Source organism: Enhydra lutris, unplaced genomic scaffold (assembly GCF_002288905.1).
Source record: "Enhydra lutris kenyoni isolate GAN:26980312 unplaced genomic scaffold, ASM228890v2 scaffoldscaffold45, whole genome shotgun sequence".
In the NCBI taxonomy this organism is placed as follows: Eukaryota; Metazoa; Chordata; class Mammalia; order Carnivora; family Mustelidae; genus Enhydra; species Enhydra lutris.
Window position 1 is genome coordinate 13,833,117 of NW_019154129.1, and position 5,524 is coordinate 13,838,640.

The following is a 5,524-nucleotide window of genomic DNA, read 5'->3' on the forward strand; positions in this document are numbered from 1 at the left end:
AAAAAAAAAAAAAAAAGAAGCCAACAGAGAGGGGCGCCTGGGTGGCTCAGTGGGTTGAAGCCTCTGCCTTCGTCTCAGGTCATGATCTCAGGGTCCTGGGATTGAGCCCCGCATCCGGGCTCTCTGCTCAGCGGGGGGCCTGCTTCCTCCTCTCTCTCTGCCTGCCTCTCTCCCTACTTGTGATCTCTGTCTGACAAATAAATAAATAAAATCTTAAAAAAAAAAAAAAAAAGCCAACAGAGAGACAGGAAAACTCCAGAGGAAGAGTCCTATCAGGGAGGAAGCAAAGTCACCATTTGTTCTCAGCTGTGAGGGATACTCACAGTCATAAAACAGGAGCACAGACTAATCATCGTCTGCCTCAGAAGGACCCAGAGAGGAAAAGGGGCATGAGACAGCTGAATCCTCACCTCCACTAATAGACAGGCAAGAGAAAACGGCTGGAAGTGATGGTCCACACATAAAGGGGCAGAATATTTGCTAGCCAGATAGACGTACACAGCAGGAAGAAGACTTAAACCAGGAATAAGTGCGATGTGAGTAAAGGGAGGTGAGGGGTTGCTGTTCTGCATTACAAGCCTTTTTATTTTTATTTTACTTTTTAAAACATTTTTATTCTTATTTATTCAAGAGAGAGAAAGAGAGATGGAAGGAGGGCACACAAGCAGGGGAAGCAGCAGAGGCAGAGGGAGAAGCTGACTCCCTGCTGAGCAGGAAGCCTGATGTGGGGCTCGAATCCCAGGACCCTGAGATCATGACCTGAGCTGAAGGCAGACACTTAACCGACAGAGCCACCAGGGCGCTCCTACAAGCCTTTTTATTTTTTTTTTATTTTTTTTTTAAAGATTTTATTTATTTATTTGACAGGCCTCGGGAAGGTGTGAGACTAGAGGGGCATGGGGCCCTGCGCCAGGGGCAGGGCAGGGTGCCCAAGTCCAAAGAGGAACAAAGACAATACTCATTTCTCATGGGGCCTCGATGGCAGATGGTATGCCAGTCACAGGCCGGGCCAGGCCACTCCTCTCACCTAGCGAGAAGCAGGGCACCCCTGATGGCTCAGGTCTGGATACAGATCCCAGGACAGCAAGCAGGAGGGGACATAGACTCACCTGGCCCCACACAGTTAGATCCCGGGCACTCTGGCTGGCAGGAGAGGAATGGCCAGCCCCTGACTCTTAGCTCTCCCTTCCCTCCCCAGGGCTTCTGTCCCCACGGAAGGGTGACCCCAGGCCAAGAATGCGATGCTCGGTTGGGCATTGTGAGGTCATGTTACACCCCAGGAGGGACGGGAGATGCCCAGAACCATCCCAGGAGGGGCCAGGAGGCTGCCATTCATACACAGCCTGTGGGGGCAGGAGAGCATGGCAGGAGGGGAGCGCTGGGTTCTATCCCCATGGCCTGGCACATTTCACCGGGTGCCTCACTTACTTCTATAACCCATGGCAGGAGGGAGAAAAGCCTGGTTCAGAGGTGATCGAAGCTGCCCAGCATCACACAGCTAGTGTGTTAGCAAGCTAGCCCTGTGCAACAATTATGCCCCAACTCAGAGACGTTAAGCAACAGACATTTACGATCTCCTGGTTTCTGTGGGTCAGGAGCAGGAGCAGCCCAGCCAGGAGCTTCCGGCCTAGGATCTCTCAGGAATCGAAGGTAGCGAAGGCTGAGTCATCTAAAGACTTGACTATAGATGGGGGGGGAGGGGCACCTGGGGGTCTTAGTCCACGAAGCATCCAACTCTTAGCTCAGGTGGTGACCTCAGTGTCCTGGGATGAGCCCTGCACCGGGCGCTCAGCATGGAACTTGTTTGGGCTTCTCCCTCTCCCTCTGCCCCTCCCCTCGAGCCCATGCTTGGTGCCCTGGCTGCTCTCTCGCTCCCAAATCAATCAATCAGATCTTAAAAATTAATAAAAGACTTGGCTAGGTTAGGAAGAATTCCTTCCGAGGTGACCCATTCACTCAGACGTTGATGGAGGTCCCAGCTTCTCACCAAGGGGGGGGGTCTCCACAGCTTTCTGAGTACCCTCATGCCACAGCAGCCAGCTTTCCCTGGAGCGAACGATTCCAGAGCAAAACAGCACACCTGACAAAGGACCTGCAATGACTTTTATTGTAAGTTTTCAGTTTTAGTTTTTCTTTTTCTTACTATTTTTTTAAAAGAGGCTTTACGACCCACGTGGCACTTGAACTCATGACCCTGAGATCAAGAGGCACATACTCTACAAACTGAGTCAGCCAGGGGCCCCCTGCAATGACTTTTATACCCTAGTTTCTGAACGGCCCCAGCACTGCTTCTAGCCCATTCTCCCAATCGCACAAGAGCACCCGGCACCACGGGGCGGGGAGGAACAGCCCGGGTGTGGACACCCAGAGGTGGGATCGCTGGGGGCTGTCTTCCAGACAGCTGTCTTCAGAAACTGGCGTCAAATCTCAGGCGTCAAATCTCAGGCGAGTAAACCTCCTTCCCTAAATCTTAACCTCCCCAGCCCAACTCCAGAAACTGATCAAAATCCCAAAGACTGAAAACATCCAGTGTGGACAAGCATGTAGAGAAACGAGCCCCTTCATACACTGATGATAGGAATATAGTATCTCCTTTCCACCCAGGCAGTAGGGAGCCGTGGCCCAGGCCCCTCTGTCTGGAAGAGGTGGTAGGGAGACCATCAGCCCCGCCAGAAATGACCACACCCTGTTCACCCAACCTGGGAATATGCTACATCCCATAGAAAGCGAGGATGACGGCTGCCCATAAGCTGACCTGAACAGAGAGAGGCCGATTATCCAGGATCATCCAGCTCGGCCCCACTGTAAGCACAAGGGTCCTTAAAAGATAGAAGAGAAAGAAAGAGTCAGAGCCTGAATGAGGCAACACAAACTGCACGACTAGCCAGCATGAGCTTCGAAAACAGGAGGCCTTGAGACAACCAGTGTGGGCAGCATCTGGGAGCTGGGAACGGAAGATTCTCCACCGCCTCCCCCCCAAGAACCTCCAGGGGAACAAGGTTCTGCCACCCCTTTGATTTCAGCACCCTGAAACCTATTTCTAACTCCCACCTCCAAAGCTATAAATGTGTTCTTTTGAACCCCTAATTTGTAGTAATTTGTTACAGGAACACCAGAAAACGAATGCGGGAGGCCCTCTTGTGATCCCCAGAAACCCAGAACCCAAAGAGCCTAAAGGAGTGCCCACACCGGGTCCCCTCCTGCCTTCTAGACCCGCTGGAGCATCTGGGGCCCTAGGGCTCCCTGCCCATCACTCCATGGTCCCTTCTCCTGGGGGCAGCGTGGGTGGTTGGTGGGGGGAGGGGTGGGTAGGAACCCAACTGGTCCTCTATGGGATCTGGTTAACGTTATGAACCATCCATCCTACGGAACACCGGGGACCTTGTTCAAGTAGAGACATTTCCCCGTGTCCCCGCCCAGGCAGCTTTCCGTTTCAGGCTGCTTAACTAAAAAGTAGTTACCAGCAGAGCAGTATCGCAAAGTACAATTCCACGTGATGACACAAATCAAGACATAAACGTAGGACAAGGTGTGTCGGATCACAGTGAAGGACCACACCAAGCTCTTCATGGTGGGGGAGTGGGAGGCAGGCAAGACCCGGAGATGGCCATCGCCCTGGGCACGAGGCTGCCGCCCACCCTGGCGCTGCCTGGGGACGACAGGAGGCGAAGGGAGGAAGCCGCCCTCTGCCTACCTTCCCGGTGCCACACCCCCTGCTGTACCTCCCGCACCCCGACACCGGATACGCTCCGAGCTGGGGCGAGGCCAGGAGAGGCAGTGTAAGGGGGCCGGCGGGCAGCCCCACACCCAACTCCCCAACGCCAACGAGGGCGGGGCGGGGAAAGGAGGCTTGGGGCGCAAGGGATGCAGAGGCCCGCGATGGGAAGAAGGGAGGGGAGCGGAGGGCCGGAAGGAGCGCACAGAGGCAGCCGGGCGGACCGGGGTGCAGTGGCGTCGCAGCAAGCGGGGACGCCAGGCCCCCGGCTCCCCTGTGCCCGCCCGGCCCCGCGGCCCAGGACTCCCGGCTCCCGGCGGGTCCCCCAATCCCGAACTGGGTCGGGGCGGACGCGCGCTCCAGCTGCTCCGCAGCGGCGCGTCCGCGCGCACGGCCTTCCTGATTGGCCCCGGCAGGGGCCCGCCCCCAGCAGCAAACCGCATCCCCGCGCCGCAGCTCTTACCCGACCTGCGGGTCCGCTTGGACCCGGCGCCTGGGCCGCAGGCCCGCCCCGCAATGGGGAGACTCGGGCCGGATTCACCGCGCCCAGCGCACCGCGGTAGATACTGTCTCCCCCCTCCACCCGCCTCCCCAAGCCGGCTTCTCCGGTCTGGACCACCAAGATCCTCTGCACGAATCAGCGCCCGAACGCTGCGCCCGGAGCCTACGGGGCGCGTCAACCCGATAAGGAGCCCGAGGCTTCGAAAGGGACGCCTCAGCGCCTGGCCTCGAACCCTGGCACTTGGCGCACTCGGGGCGGGGGGGGTGGTGGCCTGCAGGGGACGCCTCCGTGACTCCCAGGCACGGCCACCAGGGGGCCCTCGCCCCACTCCGGGGAGCCGCGACGCGCCGGCCCCTGCACAGGGTCCCCCGGCTCACGGACAGCACATAGCAAGCCGCGAAGGTGCGGGCTGCACGCCAGGTCACTTCCCCGAGGATCCCACCTCAGTGGACGTCACCCCCGCCCACCAGTAACTCAGGCACAGCCCTGGCAGCCCAGTGTCCACCCACACCAGAGCAGCCTGGCCCTCCGCTTCACCTGTCTCCAGACCCCGCTCCCCGCCTGCCCCGCTGCAGCCCTACCCCCCCGAGTCTCCTTGCCCGGGGTCTAACTTAGAATGGCAGCACACCTTCTGTTTGAAACCCCGCAGCCTCAGACTCAGAAGTGGAATGGGGGCTGGCAGGGTGGGGGAGCTGGGACAGGGGTGGAACTTAGTGGGAACAGAGCTGCTCTTAGGAGCAGCAAAGTCAGGTAAGTGGTGGAGAAGGCTGCACCCCTTCCCCAGGAGGGTGACCGGAGGTCCCCACCACGACACCAAGCCTGTGCCATTGGAACTGAGTGGGGTAGTTTCTCCCTGCCTGGAGCGCTCTTCCCAACCAGCATGGTGCCTCACCTCTGCGACCCCGCATTCAACCAGTCCTTCCCACCTCTTCCACCCAGGGAGGCAGCCCGTAAGGGAGGGCCCCAGGGTAGAGTGGCCAGGACAAACCCGAGCTCTGAAGCTCACTAGCTCTGCAATCGGGGGCCCCCTTGCCCATCTGAGAATGGGGATGACACACCGGAAACTCCTTTAGATTTCTGGCACAAAAGAATGGGGTCACGCTGCTAGTGCATGTAGAGTCAGGCCTAGCCCCAAACAAGGCAAGTGCCACCGCTCAGCTTTGGATGTGTTTTTGGAGACCCTCATCTGCTCCCTCCAACCAGGGCAGCCCCAGTAGTCCGGTGCGGCACTGCCCCTGGGTCCTGGGAGCAGGCAGTTGCCTTACAGGAGCTGTCCGTCACCTGCTAGGCCTAAGATGTCCCTGCAC